A 23057-nucleotide genomic window follows, 5' to 3' on the forward strand; every position below is an offset into this window, starting at 1 on the left:
GGGCATACTAGCGCTTTCCACGTAACTGGCATACGTGGATGCCACTGACATCCACTAACCGTTCCCTAGTGTTCATTAATGTCCTACTGTTGGAAATGGGACTACAGTTATATGTGCCAACGAGCTTTCAGTGCATGCCAGGGGGGACACATTGGCCAGTTAGTCACAACATGCTAATGCACATTAGAATTCACACTCCAGCTGGTGTGGACTAAGGCACCACATGGGCAAGCCCTGAGTCACATTCGTACTATCCACCTGTCCCTGAAAGCTGGGTGGGAGACAGGCAGCATGCTAGGCAGAACTGGGACTCTCTCTGGACCTTGAAGGACTCCCTCCAGGTGCTGGAAACCTAGTATCGCCACATGCCTCACTCAGTCCTTGACCAACCTACTAAGACTACCATTAAAGAGGGGCCAATTACAGCCCAGCTGTGGTTCTTCTTCTGTGATGTGAATACCTGTCCAGTACACCTGATATTGCTGTTCAGTGGCCCCAAGCCCGTCAGAGTCCCCCGGCTTCCTTCTTCGGTGAAGTAGCTTCAGACGCGGGTGCAAGTCATCACTGAAGCTAGAAACTTCCATGTCTGCCCTATGAAACCCAGCTAGGAGCAAAAGACCCGTGGAGCTTAATCAGCTGCCTAGGGCCTAGCTTTTTCAGGGAGCTCTGCACACCTCTCTAATGCACCGGCCACTGCACTATACTCTGTTCCCTACTTATGGTCCAGTCTGACCCTGGTGCCAGTAGCAGAGAATGATTTCCTTAAAATGCCTCCCCTACTTCCTGTCTGGAAATTAGCATCCTTTGACCTCCACCCCATCTGTGTGGACCACTGAAGTAGGTCACCAGATACCACAGAGTCTCATAAAGGAGCAAGGTATGTTGTGGGGTTGTCATAACCTGAATGGGGATGACAGTCAAGCAGGATGTGACAGGGACATGTAAGGATGATGGACTGGTGGGGAAGTGCCCTGTCACACGTTGGGAGGGAGACACAATGGTAGATCTCCACAAATGTTATTTTACATAGGGCTGTACAGAATCAACTGCCCTTCGCCTCATCGACAGAGAGTATGTAGTAAAGTAGGTACCATGCCTGTGGGAACCCAGATATTTCAGTCTCCATTTGGATTATATGAAATTGAAATATGCCTAGTAGAGGCAGCCTATATATTTCCTTTGCTCCTAGTGCGTAAAATAGGGCACAAATAAATCTATACAGGGAGTTTCTCCACAGTTGAGCTCCCTTAGGAGCCTTACTAAACGGGGTTCATCTGGAAGCTGCTCTTTGCATCTCTTGTCATCTCCCTTCTGTAATCTCAGCAGCAGCGGGTCTCTAAGTGTTGCTGCAGGTTACCTCTGTCTCCTGACATCACATCTGCCTGGGCGAAGTTGCAAGAGCTTAGCTGCCCCTAAGACTCCAAAAGGAAAAGGCAATCGTGCTTGCGTATGTGTGTGTGTGTGCACTGCTATTCCTCCAAGAATTGCAAAAGCTTTAATATTTTTGGATTAACTCATGATCAAACATTGATGAATCATGCTATTTTACTGAAAAGCACAATCCTTAAGTCAACCACCTAATCTAAGAGAAGAAATTAAACTCTAAACCAACATAAACACATTACAAGTCATTAGTGTAATTAAAAAGGAATGTATAATTAAACCATTTGTGTATTTTAGCTCAAATTCATCTGCGGTCGGAAATTTTAATGAACTGTTCATCAAAGAAATCTCTAGAGTCTGAGGATAAGTTTAGCATAACAAGAAATTGAATGTTTTCTTCTCTTCGGCACAGGAAGCTCTCTTCCCACTGGCTTCCAAAGCCAAGCTGTCATTGGCTCCACCAAACTAATAATGATTCTAAATGGTTATGCTCGCTTCAGTGTTTTAAACTGATGTTATCTTTTTTATCCCCTAAGAATCTTGTTTTTCATAATTACTTCTCTTTTGTCCTTTCCTTAAGACAAACGATTTTGTAATTAGTGATGAAGGAACCAGTGATCACTCCAAGACATCTGTCAAGTTGTCATGAAGTATCTGTCCCTGTAGCTATATTTAAACTTTCTGTTTAATAGGCTCTTGCTTTATTTCGCTATTACATCTCTGCGGTACCATAAGCAGGATACCCTAATGATCAAGTTCTATAAAACACAGAGCAATTAGATTGTAAGACATATTGCTCCCATGAAAGTCCTTCCTTCTGATAATGTATCTTCCTCTATCCTTCCCTCCACCATCCCCCAGCACGGCACATTCCTTTACAGAATACATTACGTATTATGAGATGAGACAACGGAGTATGGCAACAGCTCAACAGACATTTTACCATATTTCTGCACTATGCAACTCTTTTCCTGTTTCTCTTTCATATGCTTGTTACACTGAAGAGCGACATATTTTTCCCCAGTGGGGGAAAAAAATCATTGGTAGTTTAGTCCTGTATATAGGGCACTGGACTGCGGCTCAGATGTCCTGTATGCTCTTTTCATATCTGCCACTGATCTTCTGCATGGCCTTGAGCTAGTCATTTCACTCATTTCCTCTCCCAAACTTTTGTCTATTTAGATTGTAAGATCTTCTAGGCATAAGAACATAAGAACGGCCGTACCGGGTCAGACCAAAGGTCCATCTAGCCCAGTATCTGTCTACCGACAGTGGCCAATGCCAGGTGCCCCTGAGGGAGTGAACCTAACAGGCAATGATCAAGTGATCTCTCTCCTGCCATCCATCTCCTGCCATCTGACGAACAGAGGCTAGGGACATCATTCTTTACCCATCCTGGCTAATAGCCATTTATGGACTTAACCACCATGAATTTATCCAGTTCTCTTTTAAACACTGCCATAGTCCTAGCCTTCACAACCTCCTCAGGCAAGGAGTTCCACAAGTTGACTGTGCGCTGTGTGAAGAAGAACTTCCTTTTATTTGTTTTAAACCTGCTGCCCATTAATTTCATTTGGTGACCCCTAGTTCTTGTATCATGGGAATAAGTAAATAACTTTTCCTTATGAACTTTCTCAACATCACTCATGATTTTATATACCTCTATCATGTCCCCCCTTAGTCTCCTCTTTCCAAGCTGAAGAGTCCTAGCCTCTTAAATCTTTCCTCATATGGGACCATCTCCAAACCCCTAATCATTTTAGTTGCCCTTTTCTGAACCTTTTCTAGTGCTAGAATATCTTTTTTGAGGTGAGGAGACCACATCTGTATGCAGTATTCAAGATGTGGGCGTACCATGGATTTATATAAGGGCAATAATATATTCTCAGTCTTATTCTCTATCCCCTTTTTAATGATTCCTAACATCCTGTTTGCTTTTTTGACTGCCTCTGCATACTGCGTGGACATCTTCAGAGAACTATCCACGAGGACTCCAAGATCTTTTTCCTGACTTGTTGTAGTTAAATTAGCCCCCATCATATTGTATGTATAGTTGGGGTTATTTTTCCAATGTGCAATAAGCAGGGTCTGTCCTTCTCTATCTGTATGCCTCACGCAGTGCAGCCTTAATCCCATATGGGTTCCCAAAGGCACTACTGAAATGAATGAATAAAAATATTTTAGTAATATCCCTTGTTTCAATTTGCTATATGTTTTTCTATAACCCTTAATATAAATCTGTGTATTTTCCCCTTCCACATTTTCAGACCACAGGGTGTTATTCTGTGTCCTAAGAGTGATACATTTCCAGAAATTATGCTCTAATAAGGCAGCAAAATAGTGCATTCAAGTACAGAGAGTAACTTGGGGTCAATCACAAGTAAAATAAGTTATAGAGTGTATATTTAGGTGTCAAGCTCAGAAGCACCTTAGAAATATGATAGATAGATAGATAGATAGATAGATAGATAGATAGATAGATAGATAGATAGATAGAAGAGCTCTGTGTTGCTGAAAAGCTCATCTCTCTCACCAACAGAAGTTGGTCCAGTAAAAGATATTACCTCATCCACCTTGTCTTTCCATTATAAAAGCCTAGACAGATGGATATTTTGCATTGCAGGTGGATGTTTATCCAAATGCAACTGAACCATTTGAGGTCCTTCCTTTAGCCTCTTTGTTGTTCTATGGAGCTATCAACAGCAAACTTGAGCTGTATGGCTTTATGAGCATCCCCTGCACACATTCCCAATTAACAGGCTACTTTTTGTGGCATATTGGACCTGTGCCAAACCTTATTGCTCCTTAGGGGAGCTAAGACTCCCCATCTTGTTGAGATGCTGGCAATATCAGGGGAGAAAAAAGCAACACGGTTATCATTTTTGCTTGCAGTACCAGTAGAGAGGCAATGGATAGCTATGAACAGTACTCAAGCTTGTCTTGTTCCACCACAAATTATGCTTCATGCAGGGATTATCGGGTGATTAGCTTGTATTACACAAGTGGTCAGACTAGACCCTTCAGGCCTTAAATCTGTGGGGGAGATTTTCAAGTGCACAAATGGAAGTTAGACACCCAACTCCCGCTGACAATCAGTGAAAGCTGGGCCATGTCGCCCCATTGTTTCTTTGAAAATGAGGTTTGTTTTATCTCTACTTAAGTTACCATAACCTTCAGTGATGCGATGCACAGAGCTGTCTAGGTGAATGAACTGTATAAGCAATTGTTTCACCTTCATTTTCAAGCTCCCATGATGGGTCCATTAGTTACTTCCTGATGCTTGGTTTATTTACACAGAGATCAAACACGGGCTTTATTGTGAATGAAGAAAGGAGGGAAAAAATCCAGAGATAATCAAGAAGAAAGCTTCATGATGAAACAGTCAAGTCTTTTGAATCATAAGCTCTAATTCAGCCTCAGTATCTCCTTTTGTTATTCCTATCTTATCTGGGAGTGTGCATACATATGCACTCATACACACACACAAAATGCTACTTATTAAAGTATTTTATACTACTGATGCAATCAGTCACACAGAGCAAAAACTGTCAAAGTCAATATTTTCAAGATTTCTCTCAGGAATTCAGCCCGTGCGAGAGATGTATGATTTTCATTAGGGTTTACACTAGCATTTGGTGTAATTAATCCTAATGTTTCAATCTTCATATAATAGGCTTATTCAAAAGAGTAATGTATCAAAGAGCAATGGAAAGCAAATCCCCAGTAGAAACTGATGTTCCTTACACAGCTGAGGAAGGAAATGTGATGCTTCCAGTGGGCATAGTTTTTACTCTCTTTTTCATCATAAGGCTTTATATTACCATACGATGAAGTGGGTATTCACCCACAAAAGCTCATGCTCCAATACGTCTGTTAGTCTATAAGGTGCCACAGGACTCTTTGCTGCTTTTACAGATCCAGACTAACACGGCTACCCCTCTGATACTATATTACCATAGTATCTAAGGGCTCCAACTTAGATCAGGGCCCCACTGTGCTAGGTGCTGTAGAAAGAGACAGTCCCTGCCCAGAGTTCGAGTATAGACGGGCAAAGGTTAGGAAAAGAAACAAAGCCACAGAAACTTGAAGTGATTGGCCCAGGATTATACAGCATGTTATTAGCAGAGCTTAGGGTGACCAGATGTCCTGATATTATATAGGGACAGTCCCGATATTTGGGGCTTTTTCTTATATAGTCTCCTATTACCCCTGACCCCATCCCGATTTTTCACACTTGCTGTCTGGTCACCCTAGGAAAGCTAGGAAGAAAACCCAGGATTCTGGTGTAGAGCTAGTAGGGGGAAAAAAATCCCATCCAGTGAAAATTTCTAAGATTTAAAAATGAGGAATATATTTTGTAAAAAATATTAAATGCTGGGAAAATTTCAAACAGCATTCCTTCCTCTCCCTTCCCCCCCCATTTCTGCCCCCTTCCCCCACCCACGACAAAACAGAAATATTGATTTTTTTAAAAAAATCCCCTGGTTTTCACTCATTATTTAATGGTGCTGATCAAAAGTTTAAGCCCTAAAATGAGGCCTAATAATGTCTTCTCTGCTGCCTCCTCAACTCAGAAATGTTCTCTTTCTTGCAGTCGCCTTTGAACAAGGAACGTAAAAGACAAAGACTTGAAGGTGTAAAGAAGTTTTCTGTGCCATTTGCTTTACTAGTCTGGAATTGTCTGCTGATCACTGGATGAGTTTGAATCCCTCAGATTTCAGCCTTCAAGGACTTGCATCTTTCCTGCTTTTTGTGTTAATTAGAGTCACTTTCATGAACTTTGAAATGTTTTCTCTATTCTCTGGTTTAAGAGACACCATAGTTATGCTTCAACCAATCCCCAAAGGTCTTTACAGATAATTTCCACTTACATTACTGATTTATTTTTTTCCCTTGACCAGATTACTCTAAGTTCATGTGACTGTAAGGGAGTGCTTTTGATTACCGTATTTATCTCTCCCAGTGCTCAATTTAAGGGTCAAACCTTGTGTAACACATTTGCCAGATAAACTATTCAGTGCAACTGCCGTTTGGACACCATACTTTTGACATATGCTCTGTGCCTCATTAAACACAAAAGTTATTAGATTTAACAAATGTTTTTACAAACTCTGTTTGCAACAGAAGATTGAAGTTTCTTATTCATTTATTTTATTTGCAAGGAGCTGGTGGATTTAAGCCCTTGCTTTGGATTTATCACTGGACAAAAAAAAAATGGTGAAATTGAAGGGGAATATCCTGAATACGAAAGGGTACAGGGAAGGGCATGAAAAGAAGCTGAGAGAGATTCTTCTTCTTCCTCCTTTTTTCCCCTCTGTTCTTCTTGATATAGGTTATAAATGAAAAAGATGAGCAGAATGTTTTTAATGAAACCAATAAAAATGCAAAGGAAGATTTAATGTTTAAAGTAACGATAAATCAAAAGTGACAACTGAAATGCAATATTGCACCATGAGATTGAGGAAATAAATTCATCCATAGGGCAGATGTGGCTGCTCTGGGGGAAAAAAAAAGTTTTCATTTTGACTGAAACAAAATAAGCTCCAGAATGACAGGTCCTGAAGCTTAGCAGAAACACTCAAAAACCCCCGTCGGTGCGTACACGCATAGGAACTGATAACGAGAAGGCATTGACGTTCAATAAATTCAGGTAGAAAAAAAAACAAGCAACTCAGAAATGGCTGATTTATTTATTTGCATGTTGCCTTAATGAATAGTCACAGAGCAGCGCTAAAGGCTGTGTGTCCTACTCTCTGAGCTGAATAGCCTTCAGAATCATAATTAACGACTGGAAGGAAGGATAGTCTTGTTAAAGCACTGGAGTAGGACTAACACATCTGGCATCTCAGGGCCAGCGCTGTCACAGGCACCCTGTCTGACCTCAGACAAGTCGTTTGGGACCTGATTCTGGCACCATGATTCAGGCTGGCATAGTTCCTTACTCAACAATTGGTTCAATTGAAATAATTAGCATGTGAGTGTGAGTAAGGTCTCGGAAGTATGTTGCTCATTTCTCTGTGCCTCGGTTCCCCAGCTGTAACATGGGGATACCTCCCAAACACATGGGGTTGTGGGGAGGTTAAAATCACTAATGTCTCTGAGACACCCCGATATGAGGGTGAAGAAACTGAAATGTGATCACACAATATATTCATGAAGGGCTTGCCCTGTTTAGAGTTTCAGTGGCTGATATTTAAGGTCAGTCCAAAGACAGTCACAATAATCAGGATGCCTGCTTCACCATAAGCAAGACGGGATGGCTTTCTAAAAGATACACTTTCCTAGTTCAACCACAGGTTCTTGGGCTCAATGTAAGTGTAATGCTAATAGACCCCGGTCATCGGTGGGCAGGATCGAACCTGGGACCTCGGGAGCTAAATGCATGAGCCTCTACTGCATGAGCTAAAAGCCATGTGGCTCTTAGCTAACACTGTAGCAGGCTCATTAATCTCTACGTGGTCTCAGTGTCACTAGAGAGGGACAGAGCACCATGCCCAGGAGGAGTGGGGGTTACATAAACATCACTGGGTGAAATTCTTCAGCCTGTGCTCTGCAGGAAGTGAACCTAGATGATCCTTACTGCTTTTGCACTCAAACTTTCTTTGGTCTCCCCGCAGCTCTAAGTATTTCAGTAGGGCACAGAAGCCCTAACCAACATTTGGACCTCATTGTGCTAGCCACAAACACGTAGAAAGAGATAGGCTTCTCTCCAAAGAACTTACAGTCTACATAGACAAGACAGACAAAGGGAAACCAGCACAAAGTGTCTTGCCCAAAGTGAAAGGCCGAACTGGGAAAAGAACCCGTGTCATTCTTTTTGGAATGACATATAACTGTGAGTGCCAACCGCAGGGCAGACAGTCAAAAAGTAGGGCAGAAACTGCAAACTGGTGTTCTATAATTAGATTTCACCAACCCAGTAACACGTGGGAACTCCAAAAGCACTGTTACAGTCTTACCATGGAGTCACAGACAGTGGGGGGCTCCAGTCTCTCTTGCCATCCAGGCCAGCTGGATTATGTCAGAGATGGTCACTTAACACCAAAAATCAGAAAAATGTTTGGGTTACTCCCAATTCCAAAGGACTTGCCCCAAGTCAATTGTACTAAGATCACTTCAAAGACAACACCTGTAGCTAATCCTGTAATAAACTAACTAAAGATTTATTAGCTAAGGAGATATGAGGGAGTTATTTACAAGGTTAAAAGAGAAAACATACATACACAAATGAGTTACAGTGTTCAATTAAAAAAGGTCATATAAGCTTTTATAATAAGCAGGTCTCTATGTCCTTTGGGGCTGACCCAGGCCCAGCAGCATGAGGATTGCTTGCTAATGTTTACAAGTCTTTGCCCCTCAGAATCCAGAGACCACAAAGATCCCAGTTTTTCCATGTTAGGGTTTTTTATCCTCTTCACCCCAGAATCCAAACTGATGGGATGAGTTCATGTGCAGGTCTCCCCTTCCTGGAAGAAGTGAGAATGCAATTGACAAGTTCTCCGTCCTTTGATGAAACATAATGCCTCATTTGCCTTCAGTGGGCCACCCGCTATGCAGGACAAGCACTTTACCTTAATTAATGCTTCCCCCCCCCCCCCCGTTTGGTGAGTTATACAGTTACCAAGATTTACAGTGCAACCTGTCAATATACCTTTACACCTTGGGATACAGGTATTGTAGGTAAGATTAATACATGCAGCATCCTTTTAACTATACTAACCCACAGGCGAGCCAGATTGGTTTCCAGCTAGGCATTTGTCAGTGTTCAGTGAGGCCCTTGGGCTTGGCATGAGATGGCACCTGGTCTGCCAGAGTTACATCCAGATTCACTGATTCCCAGGCCCGTTCCTTGTGCACTAGTGTAGCCTGAGCAGGGCCAGCTCCAGGCACCAGCGAAGGAAGCAGGTGCTTAGGGCGGCCAATGGAAAGGGGCGGCATGGCCGGGTCTACGGCAGCAGGTCCCTCAGTCCCTCTCAGAGCGAAGGACCCGCCACTAAATTACCGCTGAAGAATGAAGCAGTGCAGTAGAGCTGACGCCGAAGTGCCTTTCTCGCTTTGCCGCTTGGGGCGGCACAAAAGCTGGAGCCGGCCCTGAGCCTGAGTGACTACGTCCTCACTGGTGCTGCAATCCTCTGGGTGTGTGTCATGAGGACATTCTGGCAGCATATCCTATGATTCGTTCCCAATGAATTGTGGGGAAAATAGTCTGTCCCTTTGGGTACACGGAGAATTGTGGGAAGGCATTGGGGGACTATCAGAAGGCCAATGATTTAGCCTGTGTCCTCACTGCAAAGTGGCTGGGTTACCAGCCCAAATTAAAGTCCACTTGGGCTTTAGCTGATATCAGCAGAGAGCCAATTTAAAGCACCCTCAAACTTGGGTGAGGGGGTTTTGCATGTGGAGAGAAGGGGACTTAGGGGCAAGAGGCCAAGTTAATTTGTCAGTGAAGACATATGCATAGCATCAGTACCCTTCTTGAGCTAAACTGGTAGTCACCTTCAAAAGTCACCTAGGTGGGGTCTCTACAAGTGAAAAATGATGTGAAAAGGAATTGGATTGAGGGATAAAAAAAAAGATAAATGGTGAAAAATTAGGTTATACTTGGCCTTTCTTTTTTAAATAACCTTGTACTCCTTTTCAATTTTCACATCAGAACTGTGCGCCCCCCCACCTTTTTTTTTGTAACTTCATTATTTTAATGGCTACATCCTTGCTCTGATGTGTCAATGGTTGTGGAAAATCCTGTGAAGCAAGGGCTTAATGAAATGGCAGCTGGAACAGAGGGATAAAGTTCCTTTGGAGCAGCTTCAAAGGGTAGAGAGGGAGCGGCGGTAGCAATCAGAACAATGGGGACGGGATGCTCATACACAGGCCAGGCACATCCAGCTGGCTGTTTAGACTCGGCGTCCTAATGAAGCATGAAGTGAAATGGGTAAGTACACGGTAGGGGAGAGGAATCGAAAGGAAGATAAAAAAAAATAAAGAAGGAAGGGAGCATTCTTACATTTCACAACAAATGATTTAGACATGAAACAAGGTGCCAGAAGAAAAAATAAAAGGCTAGTCAGTTATAGAGCACATGTGCTAATTTTGTTCAAAAGCCCGTACTTCCTGCATTCATTCAAGCATTTTTCCTTGGTTTTTTTTTTAATCTTTTTTTTCCCTACAGAAGAATAATTACCATAAAAAGCATAGGGATTAAAAGGATTTTTCCCTCTGACTAATTTTCATCAATCTTTATTATTGTGCTATGTGGGATTGTTATTATTATTATTTATTATTTATTAATAATAATTACCATAATTTATTCGAGTAAAAGGAGGAAGTAAAAAGATGTGCAGAATAGAAAACCAACTTCACAACCCCACAGATTCACTTATTTGCTCCTTTAACAGGGATTAATCAACTTGTGTATAAACAACAATGTTGCAATTGCAAAACTGGCATTCAAAATAAAAAGAGCTAGAAACAACCCCATGTTAACATGTGACGGGGAGTTAACCGTATCCACGTGGTAAGCAACGCTCGATACAATAATCCCCAAATAGAGGTTGTCAGCAGATTTTGAATCTAGGACCTTCAACACCAAGGCTCTGACCTCCATCAGTTGAGCTAATAGAGTAATGCTTTTAGGAGGCACCAGCAGCAGATCACTATTCTCTGTCATCAGGTCATAGCGTTCAAGGCTAGAAGAGTGCATCCGCTCATCTAATCTGACCACCCTGTATAGCACAGGTTCCCATCACCACCCAGCATCCACACACTAAACCCATGAGACCAAAGTATTACAGTCCCCAGGAGGCTAGAAGATTATGTTCTACAGAAAGAAAATAGGAGGGACGGAGGCGCACCAATGCCCATGCGCCTGCAATAGGAAGGAAATCATTAAGTGAGATATGCCTGGATAATCTTGGCACTCTTCAGAGGAAGAGGAAACCAGCCCAAAGTCACTGCCAATCTGACCTGGCGGGAAAATTCCTTCCCCACCTCACATACTGCAATCAGTTAGACCAGTCACTAGACAGTCGATGCAAACCACGCTTCATAAATCTGTTCCATGTGCAAAACTTTTTTGTAACGAAACCCTGAAACCATGTAAGGTCCTTATGTTTCAGGGTTAAGTATTAAAGTGTCCAGAAACCGCTAAATCATCTTCTGCATTATAGCTATACATCTGGGGAGTCAATTACAATATGGCTAGCCTCTGATATAGTTACAATGCAGTTAAAAGCAGTGTGTACGTATATGTTCCCTTCACGAGGCTAACGTCTTGGTGTGTACAGGATTTTAGTTGGATTACGAGAACATAGTTAGGTCCTATAGTCATACCAATGTTCAGGTGTATAGTCATTAGAGCTGGATGAACAATGAGGAATCTGTTTCACAATAAATATTTGTTTCCTTTAAGTGTTTTTTCCATATAATTTCCCACCTTTTTTCCACAAACACACACAACGAGAAGGGGGCGGGGGAGGATTCTTCACTAAAAAAAAAAAAAAAAAGATGAGGAAAGGGAGGGAAAAAAACGTGGTTTTTTTGTTGTTGTTCTAGATTTGGAAAATAGTTTCACCTCTTTTGACAAAACAAGCATCACATTCTTCTCCTCCTCCAAATCTTTCCTCTGGAATATATTGTGGAAATTCAGGCTATACACTGACACATTGTTACATTGCTTTCACATCAACAACTTTCAAGCTAAGTTCTCTCTCTGTATTTCTTCCTCTTCAAGAATTGTCCCAGTTTTACCAGAATGGCCATTGGTTAAAGAGAAGAAAACAATAGGTTGTTAAGCTTGTTTCATGTCATCATTAGCTTTACACCTGAAACTATCATGCTGTGTGCTCTATCTGATTAAATACAGATGTACTGATTATGATGCCTGAGTACAGATCTATCTATCCATTCTCTATCCCAGTGGTCCCCAACGCGGTGCCTGCGGGCGCCATGGCGCTGGCCGGGGCATTTATGTGTGCCCGCCTAGTGCCCAGCAGGGGAGAGAAGCTGGGGTCCCACGCCTGCTGGGAACAGAGTAATCCAGGGCTGCAGGCTGCAGATGCCAGCTTTCTCTGTCCCTGGCAGGCGCGGGGCTGCGGCTTCTCTCCGGCTTCTCTGGGGCTGCAGGCTGCAGGCGCCGGTGTTCTCGGTCCCCCGCATGTGCCTGGCCCTTCTCTCCGGCTTTGAAGCCGGAGAGAAGACATGGCCCCACTCCTGCTGGGGACAGAGAACTCCGGGGCTGTGGGCAATGGTGTTCTCAGTCCCTGGCAGGCGTGGGGTCATGGCTTAAGCTGGAGAGAAGCTGTGGCCTCGCGCCTGATGGTGACAGAGAACTCTAGGGCTGCAGGCTTCATTCTATGTTAAAGTAAGAATAATAAATATATTTGGACCAGCAGTTAAACAATGTTTTACTTTTTTAAAATGAATAAGATGAAAACTGTTTGATATTTATTTTGTAAAAACTCCTTAATTTTTCTTACAGGTAGATTAAAAAAAAGAGCAAATTCACATGGTAAGGTGAAAGAGTAATTGCCGAATAATTTAATTTAATACCTTTTACATGTAAAATTACCCTTTTTATCATAGCGATTCATATATTATGTAATATTAAATATGATGTTTTTCATATTATTTAATGTACAAATACAAAATAAGCCTTGAAAAATTGGTGGCGCCCGCCACACTCTTCTGAAAACATGAATGTGCTACTGGCCACAATAAGGTTGGGGACCACTGCTCTATCCCATGGTCATCACTGTAACATCTCTTCTCAGGTTTCCAGCTGGTGTGCTTTGTAATGAAAACATCGGTACATTACCTAGATCACAGCAAACAATTTAAAGATTTACAAAGGAACAAAACTAACCAGATTTTGATGAATTTGGCATGCTTTTGCCAACAGTTTATGCAAGATTTTTCCCCCTTTACCTGGGGAAGCAGGAATCCTTAGCATTACAGGTATGACCACTGCATGTGTGTATAGATATGGAAAAAAGGTTTACCTCTTTTCATTGATTGATGCTGATCTATGCCATTTTCAGCAGCCATTAAATCTGCATAAAGTTCACCTGTGTGCAGAGGGCCTGCATGCAGTCTATGTACCATTCAGCTCTCACTGAAGTGGGACATAGGCCTCATGCTAGATCTTTCAGCTATGTCCTTTCTGGATATTTCATAGATTCCTAGAGTTTAAGGCCAGAAGGGATCATTAGATCATCTTGTCTGACCTCCCATATATCACAGGTCATTAAACTTCACCCACTTACCTCACTATTCATGTAGTCAGAGGTGACTCTTGTCTTGGCAGCAAATGACCTGTGGAGGCACAGGCAGGCTGAATTTCCATCCTTGCTTTGCTTTGCAATGTGAAGACCTAGTTGCAAGAGGGTCCAAAAGACGCTGAACTTCCTTTGGCCATGAAGAGAATTGGCCCTTCACGGCCAGTGCAGATTGGAGGTGGGTCCCAAGGAGGCAGAGTCTCACACCCCTGGGCTGCTGGCCAATAGTGTCCCTCATTTGTGAAGGACACTGCCGTCAATGACTTCCCAGCTCATCTTTCCAGGTTTGAGATTGGCTGTCCCATCCATAAAGGACAGCAGCTGGCAGAAACAGGCCTCACTCCTATGTCCTCCTCTGCTGCACCCCTATCCCTTCTCCTCTCTCTCTTTCTGAGTGTGTCACTTACACAGATGGAAGCTTGTGTCTCTCTGTGCTTGTTCCCTGGTGTTCAAAGGATGCAATGATCTTCAGACAACAGCCTTCCCCCCACCCCACCTTTGTTCCTCTGTCATTTGTTCCTCCTTTGTTTTTCCTTTAAGGGCTCCACTCTGGGCTAACCTAACTAAAAGGCGAGGTTGGGCTTGTTTCACTCCTCAGTTTGTCCATGTCTCTGTTGGTTGAACTGGAAAGAATCAACTGAAGTTTTGTACATTCCCATCACCAGGAACTGAATGCTCTGTCAGCAGCATATACGGAAGACAGCGTGGCCTAGTGGCTGAAGCAGTAGATTGGGCATTGGTAGAACCTGGGTTCTATTCTTGGCTCAGTGACCTGCTGCTTGGTGACCTAGGGTAAGTTGTTTTGCCTTTCTGTTCCTCAGATTCACCATCCATAACATAGGCATAATAATACTGACTCCTTTGTAAAGTGCTTTGAGATCTGCTGACACAAAGCATGGTATAAGAGCTAGCTATTATTATTAACCTGGATTCTACATGTTCTACGAAGTCATCAGGTAAAACCAGACCATAAGTCCATCCTCAGAACTAAATCCTATCAAATACTGTGGCATGGGAGGCTGTGTAGTCTCGTGGTTAGAACACTGGTGTGGGAGACAAAAGTTTCCAGTTCTTCTTCTCGTTCAGTCTTGGGTAGGTCACTTGATTTCTGTGCCTCAGTTTCCACTATCTGTAAATAACCACATGTATCCCTATCAAAATGTGACACAGGGCTTGGTGTGTAATGCAAGTAGAAATTGAAGGACAAATATGTTTATTAGGATGCAAAATATTGTTAGTAGTTTTGCTCGGCCCTAGATGAATGATACTGAGAGAGGTGTGTGAACAAATATAGGAAAGCATATAGGCAGAGCTGAGCAAAATGTTGCAGATTAATTGTTTATTTGCCAAAAAATGCAATTTCAGCCAACAAAAACAATGGAAAAAGAATTTTGAAAAATTCTAACCAATTTGACATTTTGTTTGTAAATGTTCCATTTTGAAACGTAGGTAGATTTTCTTAAAGGGGTAAAAATCAACTGAAACGGAAATAACACTTTTTATGTCAGATACATTTAGTTTGACCTGAAATGATTTTTTTTTTCATTTTCTTTTTGGCGAGAAAAAATGAAAAAATTCCATTTCAGGAATGGACCTGAAACATTCCACCCACCCCCCATTTTTCAGTTCAGCCACTGAACCGAAAAATCAATTATTTGCTCAGCTCTTTATATTGGCTTTCATATTAACAGCCCTGCTTGCTCAATGCACAGCACATTGTCTGCCATCACAGCAGCACAAATTGAACCAGTTTTACAAGGTTGGTGTCAATTATTATAAAGAGGAGGAATAGTTTTGTGGGAAAGGCACCGGATTGGGATGCAGTTGAGCTGGTTTCAGCTCAGGTCTGACCTTCAGGAAGTCCCTGACATCTCTCTGAGTTTCAATTCCCATCTAACAATCAGGGATGCGAACATTTCATCTATTTAGATCGTAAGCCGTTCAGTCTCCTTACTATGTGTTTATACATCACCTAGCTCTAGGCAGTACGGCAACATAAATAGAAATATTATTATTGGGAATCTCATGGGGACCTGAGCTTGGGCAGAAGACTTATTTAGCACTTAAGCCTTGTCTTCTAAGTGTTGCACAGGCCTACTGCTAGGGTATTCCTTTGTACAGAAGTGAATTTCTCCTCAGCACCAGGGACACATGGTCCTACACATGTCCAATGTTAGTCAGCTTTTGAATTATATCAACTGCAAATTCAGAGGGGCTGATTCACCTCTGCTTATCTCTTTGGGGGCTACAAAGTTAGCTGCTGCTCTCATATTTATTTGTATCCTGCTGGGAGGTGGCGTTTTTTCTAGTGGGTTTGGTAATTGCTAGAATTAAAAACTGATTCAATTAAAGAGTTTTCTTTTTTAGGTTTTTTTTTCCCTCTCTGCTTTATTTTTATGGACAGAGGTTACCATGAATCTATCTTCGTCATGCCTGAGAAGATTTCATTTCTTTCTCTGCGGGTGGTAGGGACGCAGGTTGAAAAAATGATGCAGCCCCTCCTGCCTTCAGTAGATGAGGAAACTCTTACCTTCTCGACAGCAACCTGTATATTAAGCATTTCTTTCTATAACTTTATTTTTAAGCACATTTTGTGTTAGTGGGAAATGCCTGGGAGAGAAAACAGGAATAGCATGGTCAGATGTAACATTGTCTACTGCTTCTGGTAGAACCTATAGCCCCTCACCAAGATCCTATTGTGCTAAGCACTGTATATATATAGAGAGAGAGAAGGTCTTTATTACAGGAATGGTATATTAAAAAAAATGGACATGCTTGTATATATGTAAATGGTTAGTTAATAGATAAGGTACCAGTAAAGGATCTTCAAGAATATGCAACATTGTTCCGGGTTTTGTAGGACCAGTCAAACTTCTGATGGTTCTATCCAGCAAATGACTTCTCTGATGTCAGCGCCGGACAGTCTCTGCCCGGCACAGCTTACAACCTAAGTAGACAAATGATGGGAGAAAAGGAATGTTTGTTATCACCGTTTCCTAGATAAGGAACTGAGACACAGAGAGATTAAGATTCACACAGAGGGAGTCCAGGAGATCCAGGACTTGAAGCTTGATCTGAGCAACAGCCCAGTGTCTTCAGTCCAAGACCATCCTTCCTTTCTATGTCCCTATTCTCAGACTGGAAAGATACCACTTTTAGGGGAAAGGAGTATAAGTCAGTGTCCTTGTCCCATTCAGTCACTGGACAGCTAATGATTTGTAAGTCTCCATGACTAGACATGCCACAAGAATGCTGGTTAAAGGTAGTTGTGTGCCAAGTTATTTTGTGACGTCCACTAGAACCTGGACTGAGGCAATCAATTAACTTAAAAGGCATTAGGATCTTATGTTCTAAGCATGCAGGCCTCCGAGTTCTAATCCTAGGTGTAGTGTTGTCTCTCAGAAAATCATGTAGGACTAGACTGTGCCTTGTGTAAGGGGACTGGATGTAACCACACAGCTCCAGGGGCAGATCAAGGAAGGAAATAGATCTCAGAGAGTCACAAATCTTCTCCTCCCACTGTGCTCCAAGGAGGGAGTCATTTACTATAGCTCTTGGTGGTATACAGTTTACTTCCTTCCTCATGTTGGCTAGTCTGCAGGCCTGCCAATTGATAGAGGTGGATTCAAAGCTCCGCCCATTCCTAGACCACATGTGTGAGAGGGAAGTAACATCCCCATGGAACAGAGCCCAGGAATACCAATTTGTCTAAATGAAAACTATTCACAAACTGTTTCAGTTTTGACAAATTTCCAAACTTGAAAAAAATTGAGAAAAAGAAGTTTTTGAATTGTGAAATTATTGTGTTTTGACATTTTAAAAATAAAAAAAATCATTTTTTCCATTTCAAAATGGCTGTTTCATTTCAAAATTTAAGGCAATTTGACTGAAAAAAGGTTGAAAAAAGAAAAAAAAGTTAAATCAAAATGTAACATTTCAAAATTAGGAAAACATTTCAATGAAAATTATTAGTTTTATTTGTGAATATTTTTGAGATTCCAACTCTTTGTCCCAATTCAAGATGGGGAAAAATGTTGAACTCTCCAAAATATTCATAGGATGGGAAAACAGTTCCCTGTTCACCTCTGCCATGGAACCTGCTTTCCTTCCTCTGTGGCAATTTAGGAAGATCATGCAAGGGAGTGGTGAGGAATGATGGTGTTACCACTCTCCCTTTGCCTCATCTCTTCATACATCTGGCTCTGTAGCTGTATTCACCTTGTTTATCCTTATCTGTAAAATGGGGATAGTAATAATAAAATAACTTATTATTCTCTCTCAAGTGTAGGTATGGGATTGGGAGGATGAGTTAATATTTACACAGCTCGATTAAATGGATGCTTGATCCCGATGAGTAACCAAGCACAACAAGGTTCCACAGCACATAACGAGTCCTGAGCTGTCCATGTTCACATCCAAGCCACTCATATTCATAAAGTGTAATATGCTCCCTCATGGTGAAAGGCAGTGCAGGGCCCTCCTTGCCACTGAAGTCCCACAACAGGGCTGTGGGAACGAGGATGCGGTTGTAGGATCGATCATAGAGGGCAGATTCTATGCTTGCCCTGCTTCACTTACCATGGAAACGGTCTGGGGAGGGACTTCACAGTGCACCTTTCCTTGGATCCAGAGCACCTCACTTGACACACAGGTAGCTTGGAGGGGCTGACACTGCTATTCTAGACCACAGATGGAAGTAGATACAGGGGGAGGAAGAGTGGGGTTCTGCTGATGCCCCAAATGATGGTACTGGGTTGGGGGTGGATTTTACCTCCCCTTAACCCTTGCCACATGTCACCTGCATAATCCTGGCTATTCAATCTTTATGCAGGACCATCAGCTTTTACCCACAGACTATACCAAGAAGTACTGTGTGCCCTTAGCCCCCCTTTTTGTCTGTTCCCTGTATATAACATGTATGCAATGTATAGCATTAAGGCATCATGCTGACACTGGAACAATTTCTACCTCTGTCTTATGGAAAAGTCCTATAGGATTCAATTGTGTTTGAACCATCCTATAGAATTAGGATTCAATTATCAAAATCTATAGGGCAGTTCCAAAAAGCCCTAAAGAAATGAGATAATGCTTCATTAAATTCCATAAATTATTACATTCCAATATTAGATTAGTAGTGATTAGATTCCTTATTAAGTCTATGAATTATTTCCAAAGTATCTGCCATATTCCAATCAAACCCTATTGGTTTGTCCCTATTCAATTGTGCAGGACTGTTCCCAGAAGGCTGGTTTGGTTTGAACGTCACTCCATTTTTTTTTTCATGTAGCTCATAAAAATAATTTGGAGAAAAAAGTTTGCACAAACTAAGGAATAAACCAAACATTTCTGATCTCCTGACACTTGTCAAAGGGAAATTTAACACACAAAGGAACAGAGGATCAAGGTCTTGCAAACTGCTCTTTCTTATCCAGACTTGCCTGACAGCTTTAGGCTCTAATGAACGAGTTTTGCAGCGTTCCAAAACCAGCTGTAAACCTGTAAACAGGGGAGGGGAGTGACAAGCGGGAGAAGCTGCCAGCTCCGTGTGCCAGTTCAACAGCTTTAGTGCTTTTATAGTGATCTGTGCATTTGCTCTTCTTCGAGGCATTAGGGTTTTGAAAGGCAAAATTAACAGAGGCTGGAGAAAAGATGTGTCTTAGGCGTGAGCTCTGGAGCTTGACAAGCCAGGCAATTACAAGCTTAGTTTACAGTGCTGGTCCAGTGTCTCTCCCAAGCCAAACCCCCACATGTCTAGAAAGTGCCCAGTCTGAATCGTCTCTTTTGCCTGAACAACTGCCTAAACCAAACATGTTTAACCCTTTCGTTGTCCATTTAAACACTGTCATTTAAAGAAATCCCTACCTGGTGGTAGGATATTCAGATTGTTACTAGCAATAATCATTTGTCTATCTACAGCTGTTATTATTAAACCCATCTCAGAGACAGGGGCTCCCTTACGTTATCCACTGTATGCTTCTGGAATGTAACAACATCACTTCCCTCGAAAGGTCTATTATCCCACTACTCTAATACTACATACTGTGGGCTTGATTCTGCTGTTCGTTTCACCAATAACTTTACATTTATGATTTTATAAATGAAATCAAAATCTGGTCCTGCATCTCTTGGTGGCATGACATTAAAATAAGTAATAAATAAAACAATAACAATACTTCATAGATTCCAAGGCCAGACAGTATCATTTTGATCATCATGCTGTACCAAGTCAAACACCTTAGAGAAGTCGAAGTATAGTATATTAACACTATTATCTTCATTAAGCAAATTTGTAATTGCATAAAAACCAAAAAGATATCAGGTTAGTTTGACAGGATCTATTTTCCAGAAACCCATGCTGACTGGCATTAATTACATTACCCTCCTTAATGCGTTGGATTTTTAAAAGTGCTCAGCACTGGCCTAAATCAAATCCCGTTGAAGTCAATCAGACAATAGGAGCAGAGTTAGGCCATTTCTGAGTCTTCCTGAAAAATCACACCTTATATATATATTACACACAAAAAACGTATTTTAAAATGCATTATTTAGAGTGCAAAATCAAGCACTTAAAAGTTAGGAAATGCCAGAACTAGGGATGACTGTGGGCAACCTTAATGCAATCCTCTTGTGTGTATAAATTATGACACAGTCTTTAATTACATCTCTTGACTTATGCCTCTCTCTTCCATCAGAAACATACAGCCATCACCACTGCCTTCCATCTTTGCTGGTCTCCTGCTGCAGTCTTCTTTCTATGTCAGTCAACTTTCAGTTCTGCTTCTATGGTGCATTTCCATGTTATTTCTGGTCTATGCCTCACTGCCTTTTGCTCTGGGAGTTCCAGACCAACACCAGTCTTGTTACGCTATTTGTTTTTTTCCTCCATGTATATCCTGGCTGTCTACATTTTCATTTTGTAATTTCCTGTCCTATCAGTTTCTGTTCAATCTTTCTTCAGAGTTTTTCATTTTTTTTCTGGGCCATCTGATAGTGAGGATTCTTCTAAGGCAGCTGTTCATGAAAACTTGAAGGTTAGATGATAGCTTTTAATAAGTCCAAGTTTGGTGCAATATAGTAAGTCCAACTTCACAATGGTTTTAAATATTCAAAGTTTAGTTTGGAAGGTAAATTTTCTATTTTTCCAAATCATCTTCACAGTTACAAAGACATTTCTGGCTTTGGCTATTTCTGGTTTTAATGTCTTCATCTGTTCCACCTCTTGTACTTATAGTGCTGCCAAGACATGTGATACATCGTACCTCTTCTAAGGAAGTCGCAGAAAGTGTTATGGGTGTTTATTGTTGGGTGTTGATTCTCATGGGTTTAGTTTTCCTGGTGCTGATTTTCAATGCTATTATTTGTGCATAGGCCTGGAAGTCATTTGTTTTGGCTTGCATAGCTCTAAGAGTACAGGATTGCACAGTGATGCCATCAGCAAGTCAAGGTCCTTTGTGACATCTGTATGAAAGTTGATTGTACGTCTCTTGGATGTTCTGTGGTCTTTTTCATTACCCAATCCACTACCAATACAAAAATCATGGGCTACATAAGACAACCTCAGTCTGACACCAGTAATGACCTCAAATGTCTTAGTCAGTTCACCTTTATGTATTACTTGGTATGTCATATTTTCATAGAAATTCAGAATGATGGTCACACATTTCTGAGGGATTCCATAGTGACATAGCAACTTTTGTAAAACTGTTCTATCTACTGTATCAAAGGCTTTATGGAAATCTATAAATCCCATGGCCTCTGCCTTGATGTGGTAGGAAGGCTTCTCTTCCCTTATGACATTTAATTACATGATTACATTCTATTATTTTTTCCACACGACCCCTGCCTCATTCAGTGCACATTATGAATCCCATTATTTATCTACCAGAACATGCTGCTCTCCCAAAGAGCGACAACAAGGAAAACATGAGGGAAGCCTAAATAAAAGAAGCACTTAATAAGACATCTGCATTTATCAGAGTTAAAAAATTCTTCCCTAACATGCTCATAACACAGGTAAGAAAAAGATGGTTGAGCCACAGTCATGTATACATGGTGAGAGCCAGGGCATCAGTACCGTAATTCAGCATAACGCTTTTGACTTCAATGGAGCTATGCTGATGTTATTTTTGCAGTGTAGAAGGAATTATCGAATCCCAAACCTAGTCTGTTGTAAATCAGTATAAATCCATTTACCTTGGTAATGTGATGTTTAATTGAATGGAGGCTTAGGACTTTAAACAAGGAAAGGCAGAGAACCTCCTGTGAAGCGTTGACTTGTACTCAGAGATTCCACTGACTTCAGTAGCAGCGGAAGGAGATCAGCACTTAGCAGGAGGTGTTCCACAGCTCCCAGGATCGAGGTCATCAGCCTAACCAAAGGTGGAAGCAATTCTACCACCTCTTCTCACTCATATTTCCCTGTAATCTTCCCAGGTCCCAATGTAAATAGGGTTACAGATCAACGAGCACATCTGTGTTTCCAGATGCCAGGTGACTCTTGCTTTAGCTGCTAAGCTGCCATGCACACACACAAGTAACTAAAAGAGCAACAAACGCATTGTTTAAATATTTATGGGCTGAGTTTGAAAAATGAAATGTCTGTTCTCTGCCCCCACCCTCCCGTCTTTTGACATCATTTAAATAAATAAATAAAATAAAACTCGCATACCCATGTCTTTAAATACAAATGCACACTCTCCCAAAAAGCTGGAGAGAAACAGAGGGAGAGAGAGAATGAGGGGCACTGACACCCTCAGGGAAAATTTCATCTCAGGAGAACTGACCTTTCAGAGAAAGCAAATTAAATTATCTTTCTCATCTTTTACTAGTGCTGTGACATCATTAAAATTCACATTACATACCAGCATGCTTTGTTTTGTATTCATAACCTTAAACCAAAATTAATCAGTTGTCACATGGAGTTAACGTATTTGTTAATGGTGACTGAAACAAAATGTACATTTTTTTTTCAGGAAAATCAGTTTTGTGCGTATTCTTTTGCAAGTCTGTGCAATGTGCTCAATACTGAGGGGCTGATTCTTCCTTGCCTCGTGCCTCGTTTTGATGCACACACCTTTGCAAAGTGAGTTCAGAGTGTGTTGCACTGGGGAGGAATGGGTCCCCACAGTAACGGTGCCCTCAACAGTTGTATGGGCAATGGTGGCATATGTTGTGTTTACCCACAACCACTTTTCTAGTGCCTGGAGGAACAGAGGGTAGGAATGGTGATTTTTAGCATCAGTTAAGGAGTTGAAAGACCCGCTGCCAAATGCTACTTCAACATTTGGCTTGCCATATGCTCTACCCAGGGCCAGTGCTAGACAAAATGGCGCCCCAGGGAGGCGAGTCTTCGGCACCACCCCCTTCATTTGTTAAACTTTTGAATACCTTATTTTTTACTGC

The sequence above is a fragment of the Mauremys reevesii genome, linkage group 6 (assembly GCF_016161935.1).
Source record: "Mauremys reevesii isolate NIE-2019 linkage group 6, ASM1616193v1, whole genome shotgun sequence".
Lineage (NCBI taxonomy): Eukaryota > Metazoa > Chordata > Testudines > Geoemydidae > Mauremys > Mauremys reevesii.